General features: G+C 40.5%; 1 protein-coding gene across 1 annotated transcript in view; it reads right to left on the reverse strand.

The window, feature by feature from the left end:
* Positions 1 to 15,924, reverse strand: part of UFM1 (ubiquitin fold modifier 1) — a 343,593-nt gene that overhangs the window by 285,419 nt on the left and 42,250 nt on the right. The window lies entirely within an intron of this gene.

Raw genomic sequence — 15,924 nt, forward strand, 5'->3', positions numbered from 1 at the left:
CAATGTAGCCAAGATAAATGCAATACTTACAAGTGACTCATATGAATTGCCTGGGTGTTGTGTGGACACAGAGCTGACAACAGCATTTGCATCACACACTATCTGGCAGTTTGGCCAGGTAGTGTATTTATTGCTACACTTGTGCAATCAATAACAGCCAGTACCTCAGAGAGAACAGCACACAATTCACACCTATTAGGGACTCCCTTCTGTGGTGTCAGGAAATGATAGATGGTCCACCAGATGTAAAAGTACATTGAAGAACTTGTGCAGTATTGTACATGCAGAGGCCCAGAAGAGGGGAGGATCAAGGCTATACGCTACTAATGAGTTGTCAGTGGTCTAGTGTTAAGATACCCCAGCCCCCAACTGCCTACAGTGAGACTCTAAGCAAATCACTTACCCAGACAGTGCTTGAGCAGAGTGTGAAAGAAGCTCATATGGATCAGTGCTCTATCCCAGATTAAAAACAAATAAATAAATGCTGCCTATCTACATAACTTGTCCCATCTGTCACTGAAAAGTATCAGTAACTAAAACTGCAAGTTCTGTGCTTAACTTGGTCTCCACAAGTACTAGAAGGCCACCTTTTCCTACAGACCACGCATGTGGATGATACATATCAACCATGGCCTGTATAAACTCACTGTCAACAGGGAACCAGCATATGACCTCCTATCAATGAGACTGTGGATGACACCTCATGAATACAGGTACGTCTTGGTGGCATCTACTGCTACAATATGCTGCTGAATAGTTACTGCTGCTAGCCAGAGAATTATGCCCAACTGCTGGTGAGGTTTACTTTATTCATGTGCGTCTTGCTATGACTGTGTTCACCTTGCATACATTTGCATGCTATTATACTCTCACTTCCCTACTGTGATTTATTGCGTCCATATCTCACAGTACCATTCAGCTTCCTGTCATCAAATGCAATGTGGGACTATGAATGCTACTGTTGCCAATCTTAGAATGATTCCTAACTGCTGCCGAGTTTTCGTTTCTGCAGAGGAGCAAGACAATGATGGGGTCATTCGCATGCCATGACTGTATATAGCACAGAACAAGTGTGGACCTGGCCAAGAAGAACATTTATCCTGCAACATTTTATGCATTTCATGGTCGTGGTTGTAGACTGCACTCTTTGTACTGTTGTCTAATAATAGTGGAATTAATAAGGAAATGCAAAGTCATACTCCAAGCAGGGTATGAGTATCCCTTACCCAATTTATTTATTTTATCCTCTGTTGGCCAGATGAGTCCCACTAGGCTGGTGTCCTCTTTTCAGCATAGACTGGAGGTGGCATTTACACTGCTAGGGGAAATTTAGACAGAGCATCTGGAACTTTCCTACTGTTTAAGTACCGTGTTTTTTTTACATCCACCTGAATTATCAACTCAAGCAGATGGTGTCTAGGTTTAATGGCACACTCAGGAGTGCAGCACCCCTCTTATGCTGCACTGCAGGACCAGTAATCTGTCTACCAGGTGTAACAGAACTCTCAGTACACTCGCCTTTGGTGCTGAAAGTACCATATGTTGCGTCACTGACATTGCTAACCGAGGAGAAGGCATGTTTCAGATATGACAGACACAATTTCTCTCAAGCAGGCCTTGAACACTGTAGATATCTACTAGCTTATTCTGTGTTACCAGATGGATAACTATGTCTGGAGGGACATACAAGTATTTGAAGGCATCAAAAGGTTCTAAGGAGCAGGAAAAGGGGAGTCAGAACAGCACATCTGGAGTGCAATGAGGTCCATCCTGTTGCTGTGCCAAACAGCACAACTTCCATGCTCATAACAAATGACTTACCACAAAGACAGCTGGAGAGTCGGGAGGAAAACATCATGCTGCATTTCAGAGCTCATAAAAAAAAAAAAAAAAAAAAAAAAAAAAAAAGTAATCTCTGTGGTATCCCCGAAGTCTCAAAACAACCCACTAAACAAGTGCAGTGGGTCCAAAAACAAAATGGTGTAAGGAACATCTCTGTGTGGAAGATTTACAGTCCATATATCTCTAGTTAATCACTGTATATTAATCAGATCAAACAAAAGTAGTAGAAGTAGCGAACTTAAACTTGTCAAGTCAAAATAAATAAATAAATAAATAAATAAATAAATAAATAATGCATAATTGTACGAATTACTAAGTATTTGAAAGTAATCCAAGCAAGGCAGGCAGTCTAAGTTTGCTACTTCTACTACTTTTGTCTGATCTGATTAATATACAGTAATTAACTAGAGGTATATGGACTGAAAATCTTCCACAGAGAGAAGTTTCTTACACTGTTGAGCTCATAACACTGACTTACCTGATCTTGTCCAGACACATTCAGGAAATGACCAACAAAATGTTCGAGCAGGAATTAAGAAGGAGACTAACATTTGTAAAGGCAGAGAGATTAATACAAGCTAAGAACAAACCCTGTTGATCCTCTTTATGAAGAAATTGTGGTCCCAAGAAGTTGATGAGTGCCTGTGAAGACTAGAATAATCCTAGCCCCAACTGCCACATTAATAAAAATGGTGAATGCTAAGGAGATAAGGAGTGGCGAAGATACTATGCCCTTTCTTAATACCCTGTTGCAAATCACACTGTCCTTTCTTAATACCCTGTTGCAAATCACACTGCAGTATAAGTGATCAGAATTAAGCTTGTACATTTGCTGCAGATTGCAAACAGGTGCAGGAAGGCTTTAGCAGAAGAAAGAAGGTAGACAGTTTCCACAAAGTGATTTTTTAACAGTTGTGAGGGAAATAGCAGTAGATTAAAAGAATTTAAAGGACAGTATGACAGGTATAACTTTCCTGGGTTATATGGATTTGAGATGCAGCCACCAAAAACTTTTACGAGTCAAGTTTTAAAATAATAACTCATCTGTTGCTTTATTTACTGATGTTTAGCTGAGATTTTTTTTTTATTTTAAAAATGATTGCAAAATGCTGTTTTACAGATATGGGTGACATGCAATGTAATCCACACTACCACCATTCTATCTTATAAACACAATGCAGCAATTGGTCAGACGACATAGCTACATGGCATGTGCTAAGGGAAGGGAAGGCTACATTAATGGAGACAACACAACAAAAACAGAAATAACCAGTATTTGAAGTAAGAAATACAAACAAGGTGAAAGCACGTTTCCATCCTTCACTGGTCTTGGACATTACAACTTGCCATGGATTCTGCTGTGTGATTTGTTTGTACAAAGCAGTGAAAAATTAAGAATCACAAATACATTTCACTGTGCAGTCTACAACTTAAAATTTTCTGATTTTCTTTAGTCGGTATGTAAAGTATTTCAATCAGTCTAACACTTTGTTATGCTAATTCATAAAAAAAAAACATTTTACAGGGTGTTCTTCACTGTACCACTGACTGTGAGAAAGGAATCCATTACATCTATCGAAGTAAACCGCCTTACCCAAGAATACCATGCATAATATATGCATATAGAAGGTACAGTTTTTGGTTTAATTTAAACAGGAATCATCTGTATATTTCATTAAATTCCATTTTGTTAAAAAATAGGGGCTCATCACCCAGTGCATCCCCTGCTCTGGAATAGACTCCCCTGGCATTTCAAGCAATGCGATTCTATCTCATCCTTCAAATGTAGCTTGGACAGTTGGATGGGTGTCCTTAAATATTACATCAGGACTTACAGGCATCACCCTCCTTACAAAAGGTGGTAGAGTCTGTGGATGGGTACTGACAAGGTATGCATGGCATACAGTCAGACATACCTTGAGTAAAAAAAGTAAGATCATAGAATATACATTTGTTAACCAGGTAAGCCCCTGGATGCAACTGTCCTTTTCCAGGAGCACTATCTGGTTAAGTGATTTACTCATTCAAGTAGTAGGCAAATGAAAGTGGAAGGAATTAAACCATATAACCTAGGCAGAGTAAGCAGTTCATAACAGCACACATAGCTTAGGTAGTCTGTGTTATCCGCCAGGGTGAGAGTGAGATCAGGGCTAAGGACGTTTCTCCATTTACCCACATTTATGTGATAGCATTAGTATGTCATAAACTGGGATGGGGTGCACAGGAGGGTCTTGTCCCCTGCAAAAAGACAGACTGTTTTGGTAAGGGGTTCCCAACAGTCTGCACGGTCAAAGATTTCTGTTTGATAGAGTTAGCTAGAAGGGATTTTTATTCTGTAGGACTGAAACTCATATGAAGAAATTGTTGCACTGTGGCAGTCTGATTATTTTTATCAGGAAAGCCTGTTTCCACTATGGTCAAAGCCCAGTCTCTGCATATATGGGGCAATACTAGCAATGCTTTTATACATGTATGGTTTGTACAGACTGCACACTCATTTAAGTGGTCAGTGGTTCATATGCTTTTATGGCTGTATAACAGCTAAAGTTCCATTTCAACCGTCTTCAGATGCTCGAACAGAGAAATAATGCAGTAGTGCAAGTTTTATGGGATGCATCTTGCCAAGGATTGGTAGTATCCAAACCTTTAGGGAGCCGTCCACGTGCCCATCTGATGAGGCACAAATGTGTGGTGGTATAAAAGATGCATGGCAGTCAAATTTACAGCTTTCTTCCATCTCAGGAGAGAGAGGCAAGAGCAATAAATACCGGGTTATGAGTTAGCATAAAAGTGAAAAATACAGTGATTAGTACAAGCCATCCTGGCAGACAGATTTACTTTTCTACCTGATCTAATAAGAAAAAGTGCACCATAAGGATCAGACAGGCATTAGGAAGGAGTGTAGCACTGCAACATTTACTGTTATATTAAATTTACTTTCACAGCTGTACTATGTTCATCATTATATGGGATGATTACCAAACCTAGACAGTTAGGAGGAGGACAAGGAAGGTTAAGAGTCCAATGGCCCCTGGAAAATAGCCTCTGCAAAACCTGCTCTTGAACTGGGGAAGGAGTCAATTTTATAACGCTTATTATAGAATGCACAAACTGCACATTAAACCCTGATTGGAGAACAAATGTTTTCCAGCAGGGTGTTGACATACAGGTAATGCCCGCCGAAAAGCGCATCTGCTGCTTCATGGCAGCATATTAAGAGTTGTGAAGCTCAGACATTGAAAAATCAAGCAGATGTAATGTATTATGCTCCCTAAACAGTATTTTGCTGTTTAGTGTGCTTAAAATGAAAATAAAAAATAAAAAAGTGTGTGCATGTGTGTTTTGTGGAAGTAGGTATGAAAGTGCAAGTCAGAGAGACAGACATATACAGAGACAATGCTGACTGCAGCATGCAGTCCATGAGCATCTATTTGTTTTGTATACAACTCATAACATTAGGAATTATTGGCCATCCAGAAAAATAAATAAACATGCATCACAAAGCATCTCTATCTGCCTGGAATAAGCACAGGACAAACTCAAAAAAGCCACCCGGGTGGAATACCATTATCAACAGGTTGTAAAAACTGACAAAAAACCCAGCCAAGTTAGATTTTCCACTGTGTGATTACTTAAAACCTCTTGTATTGGAGGTAAAATGGGATATATGCATATGACCCCTTACGGACATCAGGTGTTTCAGCTATACTGCAGTTCTGAATGGCCACTTTTTCATTTTTAAGGCTGTTATGGACAAATTCATGTCAATAAAGCCAAACCCCACTAGCTGTGGGCATGCAAGTTTCAGCCTTCTTACAGTCTCGTCAGCACTGCATAAGTGGACTGTTTGGCTAACATTTGGAAACAAAGAGTTGTACCCTGCTGGTGTCCATAGCCATTGGGGTATCTGCAAACTATTCCAACTAATAAAGTCGGAAAAAATGTGGGCATTCAGAACTGGCATACAGCTGAAACACCGGATATCCTTAAGAGGCAATTTGCATGTATCCCACGTTATCTCTAACACAAGAGGTTTTAAGGAATCATACAGTGGAAAATCTACCTTGGTTGGGTTTTTCTTTTAGTTTTTACTGATTGTTTTTTTCTGTGTAACCTTATTACTCAACATCAACAGGTTGTAGAATCACATCAAAAATTAGTATGTGCAATGGCCAGCAAGGTAAAAACTTTCATCAATCTAAACAAGCAACTTGGGAACAAATCAAGTCTATCACAGAAAAAATTGAGGTAAAAATAGATTTGCAGGCCAAGAACAATCACAAGGGATTCTTCAGCTAGGTCAGCAACTTCAAAGGCAATACATAACAATGTGCAGAATTAATAGTAAATGGAGGCGCCAATACAGAGTTGGTTAACAAAGCAAATATACTACCCACAAAACTTAGCTCCAAATTTACCCCTTCCTGGACACCCTCAAGAAATACTCTCAGCCATAACTCCCCCAACTATCACTAGGGAAAAGGTCCTCAATGCAATCTCCAACACTAAAAACAGTGACTTGATGGGCACCAACAATATCACAGGACGCCTCCTTAACAGCTTGAAACATATTCTAAGACCACTAGAATCACTATTCAACCATAGTTTCTGGCAAGGATTCATGCAAAGTGAATGGAGAACTGTAATGATTATCCCTCTAGACAAAGGTGGGCCATCTACAGATAGGGTTACCACCTGTCCCACTTTGTGAGGGACAGTCCCTCTTTGGGCAGTTGTGTCCTGGAAAAAAATTGTAAAAATGGCAAATGTCCTGAGGTTTTAGGACAAATTTATTTCCTATATTTTATGTAATAGTTGCATAAAACAGTCATTCTGTATCTGAAACACCTAAATGTTATAAGAAACAGAATAAGCAACTAACATGCTACAAGAATAAGCTTTTATTTAGGCAAAAAAGTGAAGTTCTGTCCTTTGTACTGGCCATGGGTATATTTCACCCTGCAAAATCTGACATTTGGGCATTTGAAAAGGTGGCAACCCTATCTACAGACCCTCGTAACTACAGGCCCATAAGTCTGACTAGTCACATTTGCAAAGTTAAGGACAGAATTATCATGGAAATGATTAACAATGACATAGAACATCTTCAGACTCTGGATCTAACCCAGTTTGGTTTTGTTAGGCGGCAGATCATGTCTACTCAACCTGCTGGAACTTCTTCAAGAAGGTCACCAAGGCAGAAGACAACAGCAAAATGGTGCACATCACCTGCCTTGACATGGCCAAAGGATATGATGCAATACCCCACTACGGCACTGTAAAAAACTCTGAATTAGATATAAACTCTTGTGATTACAAACAGAATACTCCCCTGCCAGTGCGGCAAGTGCACAGCCCCAAAACACCTCAGTCAATAGAAAAATCAAATGCCAGCACACAGTGGTGTTAAATCCCAATATTAGACTTTAATATAACATTTCATATAAGGCAAAAACAGACCAGCTTCTGCTGAAAAAATACAAAGCCTTTCTCAGTGTGTAACAGGAACTAAATAAATCCATGCCCTTTTAAAACAACATGTTCTAGACTAGAATCCTGCTGACTGGTTGGCTATAAATGTTTATTAAGGCCAGGTGGAAATAAACCACCCAACTTGATAATCCACTTCTTTTCTTTGTGATGAAGTATAATGTGTCCACCAGATTTAGTAACCCTGTCGCCAATAATTCTATCAATGATTGTGAAACTAAAATTAGCAGTGGTGTGTACCAGGGAATGTTTATATAAGGCATTAGTTCATTTTTTCTGCCTGATATCACTAATGTGCTGAGATATACGTATCCTGACTGGTCGGGAAGTTTGTCCTATATAAAATGCTGAACATGAACAGGTGGCAAGATAGATGACCCAATCTGTACCACAATTTGCCAGAAATTTAATGTCAAGACTGTTCCTGTATTTTTACTAGTAAACTGTTAAGATTTGGGCAGCTTAACAATGTCCACAGGGTGCACAACCCTGTAAAACATCTTCTGTCAGAGTATGTTGAACTTTCTCGCTGATTCTAGGGGATGCCTGTTAATAATGACTAAAGTGTAACCCAAGAGTTTTTCCCCTACAAAAGGAAAACAAACATTTGTTATGTAGGAAATCAAATAATCTGTTGTCTGCTAATTAGACGTTCCAATGTCTGTTGACACTGTCCAAAAGTATGTTAGTGTTGCGTCCAAAGGTGGTCACTAGCCGAATATCAGAATGACTGGACTGCTGTTTCTCTTTAACAAATCCTTCCTATCAAATGTGGAAGCCCAATTACTGCTCGTCAATATATTGCCAATTTTGTAACCTCGTTCCTTAAATCTGTAGGTTCATAGGTTGGTACTAAGCTATCAGCCCTAAGGCCTATACAAGCCTAGCCATAACAATTCCCTGGATATTTCTTCCTACAATATTTACTTATCTGGACCCCTGTCTAGCAGGGCAACTGACATGATCCCTGGAGTGAATTTCCTATCTCCCATCGAATCATCAAGGTTCCTTTTGAAGAGGGCCAAGGAGGTGCTCTGCTTGATATGTATGGACAGTCTATTCCATAGTATGGGGAGTCTCTGGGTCAGGAACCTATCTTTCCAGCATGTTTTGTTCATTGTGATGACAAGGTTTAGATCCCTGGAGCGGGTGGCTCTGAGGGATTGGGATTTCTTTAAGTGGAGCATGTCCAACAGCTCAGGGTTTGACATGGCCTTGTATGTTAAGCAGAGATCGCCTCTGAGTAGACGATATGCCACAGAGTATAGCTGGAGTTTTTTTTTAGACGGTCAGCATATGGCATCTGGTTTAGGCCTGTGATGCTTTTAGTGAGGCATTTCTGTGGCCTTTCCAGCTGTTGCAGAGGTCTTGTGAGGTACATACCAAACGGGGCATTATACTCTATAATGGGTCTAATAAGGGATGAGTACAGTGGGACAATGACCTCCTTTTTTCTGAATGAAAAGCCCTTAGTGATGAGGTGTGCCACATAGGATTTCCTGACTGTTGTGGCGATGTGGTTATCGAAAGTGAGACCACTGTCCACCTGTGTCCCTAAGTTTCTCATCACAATTTCGATGTTTAGTGTACTGCCACCTATGTGGTAATTCATGGGTACATGTTTTTTTCCAAAGGGGATAACTAGACATTTCTTGGCATTAAGCTTGAGCCCATGGCTCTGGCACCAGGCATCTGTTTCTGTAAGGCCCTTTTGTAGAATATCCACATCATTTGGGGATTCAGTAATGGCTCCCAGTTTGCAGTCATCTGCAAACTTTGTTAGCCAGAGAAGTAGATGCCAAACAAGAGTGGTCCCAGGACTGAACCCTGAGGTACTCCACTTATCTGGAGCTGGATTTGGAGTCGGCTACTTAAAAGTGTGGGTTCTGTCAGTAAGCCAGTTGGCAACCCATTGAGTGACGTAGGGATTTATGCCCAGCTTAGTTTATCTATGATTCCAGAGTGGGGGATAGTGTTGAAGGCCTTGGCGAGGTCGAGGTAGGCTGTGTGGACCGCCTTACCCTCATCCACAGCTCTGGAGACTGATTCGAAGAAGTCAATCAGGTTCAGGAGACAAGATCGGCCCTTCTCAAACCCAAACTGGGTGGGGTCCAGTGTTTGAAGGTTGCCAATGTCTTTGTTTATAAGTTCCATGATAATGCGTTCCATGCCCTTGCAGATCAGGCTTGTCAGACTGATGAGACGGTAGTTGCCAGGATCCAAGGTGGATCCCCCCCTTGTGGAGTGGGATAACTGCAGCTGTGCGCCACTCAGTGGGCACGAAGCCTGAGGTGAGGTTATGATTAAACATGACACTTAGGGGAGGTGCCGGTTCATTTTGTAGTTCATGTAGTACACAGCCTGGGATGTCATCTGGTCCCATGGATGCTGTATTCTTAGTTTTGGAGAGGGCGGTTTCTACCTGTGTGGCCGTGATTACAAGAATTTGGCAATCTTTTGGTATTGAGATGGGCCCTTTTTGGGGGTGAGAGGGGGGTGAAGTTGGCACTAAATCGATCTGCCAGGATATTGGCAATATCCTTGGGATCAGTATATTTAAATGCCATTCTGTTGTAGCTCAGAGCAGATCTGAGCAGTGCCATTTAGATTCTTGACATAACTATAGAATGCCTTGTGGTTGTCTTTGAGATCTTTTTGTTTTTGTAACTAGCTTTTGAGGATTTTATGGAGGGATCTCAGCTTCTTACTGAGGCTGGTGAGGAAGTTTTTTGCATCCTGGGATTTTCTTCTTTTCTGCAACAGTTTCTTCCTTCTGTTGTATAGTTTGTTTATAACAGGGGACCACCAGACTGGCTTCCTTTTTTTGGAGGACAGCATCTTGGTTCTATTTGGGATGGCACGATTCATGCACAAGTGGATGTGCTTGTACACTGCCTTAGTGTAGGATTCTGCAGTCGAACTTTCAGATCCCATCTACATGGGTGTCATGAAGTTTGTCACTTCTGACTTCAGGAGCATGAAGTTGGCTTTGGAGAAGTTTTTTTACGGAGGTTTCCTTACTGGGGGGTGGGGGTGGGATGTGGACGTCAAGGGTGATTTGCTTATGGTCAGACCTGACCAATGAGGGGGTGACCACTGGTGTGGAGCATCTATCTCCCATGTTGGTAATGACCAGGTCTAGGATATTGGAACCCCTGGTGGGACAATGGATTAGCTGATCTAGGGCGTTGGAATTTATGAATTCCAAGAACCGTTGGGAAAAGGAGTTGGTACCCGAGTAGTTTTCCCAGTTAATGGCAGGGTAGTTGAAATCACCCAGTATTAGGGTGTTTGGTTGTATCTTAATATTTTCCAGTATGTTTAGAAAGGTGTAGTGAGAATCTTGGGGCATGGTGGGTGATCTGTAGCAAGCTACAATTTGGATTGCAGTCTTACCTAGTGTTAGTTGCACCTGGAGAATTTCAGATGCATTGTGTTGGGCAACTAGCCTAGAGATGTGAATATCCTTGGTGAATATGGACACTCCTCCTCCTTTAGAGTTTCAGTCTTGGTTTTGTGGCCGAAAAGTGTGTAAGAGTTATAGCCTGGTATTGCAGGGGTGCTCTCTGAAGCCTTCAACCAGGTCTCAGTTACTGCACAGATATCGATGTTCTCCATTTTTAGGAGTGCCTCAAGAGAGTGCATTTTGAGGTTTAGACTTCTAGCATTGAGTAGCATTACCTTCAGATTTTGCATGCTTGTACCTGTTACGGTGGTGGTTTTGTCCTTTGAACCTTGCCTAAAAAGGCACTATAGAGGTGGCAAGAGCTTTAGCCAGTAACCTGAATCCCAGGGGTGACAGGTGCAGACCATCTCTGGCAAAGCATCGTGGCTTGTCGATCATGTTTTCCCAGGCAAACAGATACTAGATCCCCTTTGAATGACACCAGAAGCTTAGCCAATTGTTGAAGTCAATCATTTAAATCACATTTGAAGTGATCATACCTGTCTGGCTGGGAACAGATATGTTTCATACGGAGAAATTTAGTGATTTGGGAATATTGCATGTAATATGTGGAGGATGAAAGCTAGATGCATGGAATAAAAATTTGTATTGTGGGTCTTTATGGTACACCTGAGTATCTAGGGTATGGTCCCTATTCCTGGTTAACAGAACATCCAAAAATGTAATATGTTCCACATGGTAGTTAACTATAAATTGTATGCCCCACTTGTTACCATTTAGATATTCCACAAACACCATCAAATATGCCACATCAGCCCTCCAAACCATCCAACAGTTGTCTAGATAACACCTCCATATGTCAATTTCTTAAGAAATATATTATGAGATGGATCATAAATGAGTTGTTCCTCTAAAAAGGCCATAAAGAGGTCAGCATAAATTGGAGAAAATGAGGCCCGCAGGGCAGTGCACTGTACCTGCCAGAAACACTTTCCCTGATGCAAAAAATATTTTTGGTAAGTACTTATTTGGCAAGACAAATGAGGAAGGTATTGAACACAGGTCAATAAAGTTCGGCTCGATATAACCAGTACTCCAAAGCTTGTAAACCAGCACAACGAGGGGTATTAGTGTATAGGGCTGCTACGTCTAAAGTACATAACAGCCAACTGGTCTCTAGTTGCATGTCCGAAATAAATCTGTAAAAACTGGGTAGTATCTTGAATACGGGCCCTGACCCATTTCACTAGGGATTTGAGATATTTAGTCAAAAATTGTGGCAATGGTTCTGTAATGGTCCCATGCCCAGATACAGTGGTTCTGCCTGGAGGATCATGTAAGTTTTTGTGTATTTTTGGAAGTAGATATAAGTATTGATTCATAGGATCGGGCACAGTTAGATGATACAATACCGAATATGAGATGATGCCGTCTTCTTTGGCTGACAGGAGAAGTTGATCTATTTGTTGTTTAAATCTTGGGCCGGGATCCAAAGGCATGTACATGCAATAAAACCCATCACTTAACTGTTTTTGGGCTTCAGCGTCATACTTAATCAAATCCATTAACAACTACCGCCCCACCCTTGTCAGCTGGCAGGATAACCAAATTATTTTTGTGCTTTAAATCCAAAATTACCTGTTCAATCTTTGAGAGATTACTGGACATTATCGCAGATTTTCAAAAATGAAAATGTAGGTCTTTAAAAACACTGTTTTGAAACACAAACATTATGATGCATAGGGGGCATGAAAGTAGATTTATGAAACCTGATTGTGTGGTCATCCACATCATTGAGTGATGAAGCAAAATGTAGTCTCAGATTTAATAAACGACAAAATGTCATAACATCCTGTGCAAATGAGTCTTCAGACATGAAGAAGCCAGGTACAAAATTTAACTTTATTTAACAGCTGCTTTTCAATTGGTGATAGTGATGTGGATGAAATGTTAAGCACATTTACAGGTGTATTTACTTCATGATTCCAAGTAGTGTCTCTATATTGCTGACTTTATTGTGCTTCCTCCCTCCCTTGTGTCTCCTACCCCTAAAGGTCATCAGAATTCCTACATTTAGAGGCTGGAGAGACCGTGGTGTATTGTATGTCAGAATCTGTGACAGAGGACGAATCCTCACCTGATGTCCCACTGTATGAGCTTTTGAATTTTTTAAGAATGGACCTAGGTCTTTTTCTCTTGGATGACTTGCTGCCCAGATTGTTAAATGTTACATTTTTATTTTTATTTATGCCAAAGGGTTTCCCTCTTTCATAATCACCCTTGTACCTATAAAATCTTTGCATCTTGCTATCCTTTAACTGTTGTTCCAAAGTTAGCAATTCTTGGCTCAACTGAAGCAAGAAGTATAACATGGCTGGCCCTCAAATTTCTTGGTTTAGTCACAAATTAGTGGCCACCTCTGTAATGCACGAGTCAATGGACCATCATAATAGGCTGTAAAGCACATCAACAAAGCTCATGGAAGCTTTTTGTTGAGCTAAAGCCCATTGTTCAGCCAACTCATCTATGTGTGCCATAAGTGGCTGGATATGTACCCTGACCCCTCTAGGGGAAATCCCCTTTGCTTGGTATGCCTTAAAAAGTCGGAGATGCCAGACATTGGTCCTTAGTGATCTCATGCACTTAGTTAGCTTTTGGAAAATAGCTGAACATGCATATCAACTGTTGTATTTGCGATATACCTGGGTCCCAACCCGAATATCCCTAGGTCATCCCTATCAGCTGAAAGACTTTTTAATAGCTGATTGAGATCCATACTAATCAAACTTATAAATTCTCACCTGTATATAAAAAAATAAAAAACAGGAGTGACAAATCTGCCTTAAATATGAATGTTTATAATCAGTAAATGTAAAAATACTGATAAACAGAACAATAACCAAGTTACACCATGACCAAATATCAGCAACCTAGAGGACACACAATAGTATGAACACTAACACATAGATGTGTAGTTGGCATAAACAACCTATATTATAAAGAAATTTTTTTCAAAATTCAAATACATGTTTACATAAGGTCTGACAATTCCCAAATTGAGCAGCCTGCTTCAAATCAAAAAATGGGGACAGTAATAGCCAATGCATATGATAAACCCAGTGGCAAAGTTCCTGATAACACAGGCTGCAGTTCTGAACTTGATTGTATACATGCAATGCTACGTTCCCCTGTATATTCTGAGCAAACCGTTTGCTAGTAATGAACCAAATCAGCAAGGAAAACTTGCTAGTAATGAACCAAATCAGTAAGGAAAACTATCATAACCCTTGCATCATCAAAAAACGTAGACAAGGCCTTCAGCCTGTTAGTCCAACAAAACCCATGAATATCATATAACACTGCTATGTCCCCTTATATCAAATAGCATATCCAAATATTTAAATATAAAGCTTGCGGATGTCAGACCCCATGTAAAAAGATATGACCATACAGCAACTATATATCAAGAAAGCTCTAACCGGTCTGGAAAAAATGCAAATAAGGTCACATATAGAATCACCAGCATCTGCTATCAACATTGTTAGTAAAGCGTCAAGAAACATTTTAGCAGAAAGGAAGACACAGGCTAAAATTAAATTGCATCTACAACTAATTGCCACCCCCACCTACCCACTGGGGCATATTACCACATGACAAAGGTTCAAAAGGAATCCATAATTCACCCTAAACAGAAATACATTACTGTGGGTAAGTCACAAGAGTAAACTAGGTATGCAATGGGATACCCTGCACCACTTCTATGCTGCAACAGAGGAGGAGAAAGAACACAGCAAGCAGAAGAGGGGACAGTAGTACCAACCTCATTCCCAGAGATGCCAGGTTTCAGTATACCAACAAATCTAAAAAGATTGGAAAATAAAAGGGAAAAATAGGTGTCAGAGTACAGAAGGCAACAGTATAAGGGAGGCAGGTATTAAACGCATTTTGATCTTGGATCAGTGTAGCAACATTCTGGGACCATGCCACAGAAAAGAAGGGTATTGTCTTGGAATCAACACCAGCATCAGCAATAAAAAATGATTCTGAAGAGACTGGACAGCATCTAAGCCATCACAACGACAGGTCTCTATACCAGCAGAGAGTATAGACATGCTGATGTCAGTAATGACGATTCAGGGTGGAGAACCGAGTCAGGAGCCAGCATCAGGTTTGAGTGTGTCAACACTACAGAAACATACTGGAATCAACACTGAAGTCTCAATGTCACTACAGTGCTGATATTAACACAAACAGTTTGATAGCTAAAAATGTATGAATCAATGTTAGGAGCATACCAGTTGTTGGTACCAAAAATAGCAGGGTATTACTGAGAAAAGTTTTGGTGTTCTGGTCTAGTGATTAAAGACAAGAAATTCTCTCACCCTAACTGAGAACCTAGAAGGGAAGAAAAAGGCTAAACAATTTTGGTTGGGCTAAAACAAAAGTCTCAACAAATTTCTCATATCAAAAGTCAAATACCACTGGTATGGCACCTTACTTCAGAATCTATGATCTAAGCATTACGGAGTCAAGAATTATCTGAACATCTTCATCTGGCCCCAGTCCAGCAACCATACCAGTGTGAGAAGCAGCCTGAATTACAACTTGAGAAACATACCTTTCCTCTATAACGTCATAGGTTCACAGGTGTTTGTTAGGCTGATGACAACAAGGGCCTTTTTAAGCCGAACCATGGATCCCAAACCTCTGACAAGTTGTCTGTTTTCAATGTGCAACTGTTTTATTCAGTAAATGGTCATCACCATTTGTGTTACAGAATTTGAAAGTCATGTTAATAACAACAGAGAGCATACTTGCATTTGGTGATGAAGGCCGAGAGTTTCACTTTCACAGCATTTATATGGACTGCTGATACAGTGTTGTACATTAAGGGAGGGGGTTAGGGTGCTGCAGTCCTGAGTGTGTCCTCATTTGGATGAGATGTCTAGTAACTATGACAACTTACCTGGATGACTAAAAAATAGTAGCAAATATGCCCTTGTGGAACCCTTCCCTAATTTGTTTCACCTTAGCTTAGCTCTGGGATTTGTCCCAAAGTACAGCAAACAGCAGTAGCCATGCCACTATACAAAGTCAGCCTGCTATGGATCCAGGAAACTACAGACCCATTAGCCTGATTATTCTGATTTACAAAGCCATAAAACACATCATATTTGACATAAGCT

The sequence above is a fragment of the Protopterus annectens genome, chromosome 5.part1, assembly GCF_019279795.1.
Source record: "Protopterus annectens isolate FY-2018-M chromosome 5.part1, PAN1.0, whole genome shotgun sequence".
Classification (NCBI taxonomy): domain Eukaryota; kingdom Metazoa; phylum Chordata; order Ceratodontiformes; family Protopteridae; genus Protopterus; species Protopterus annectens.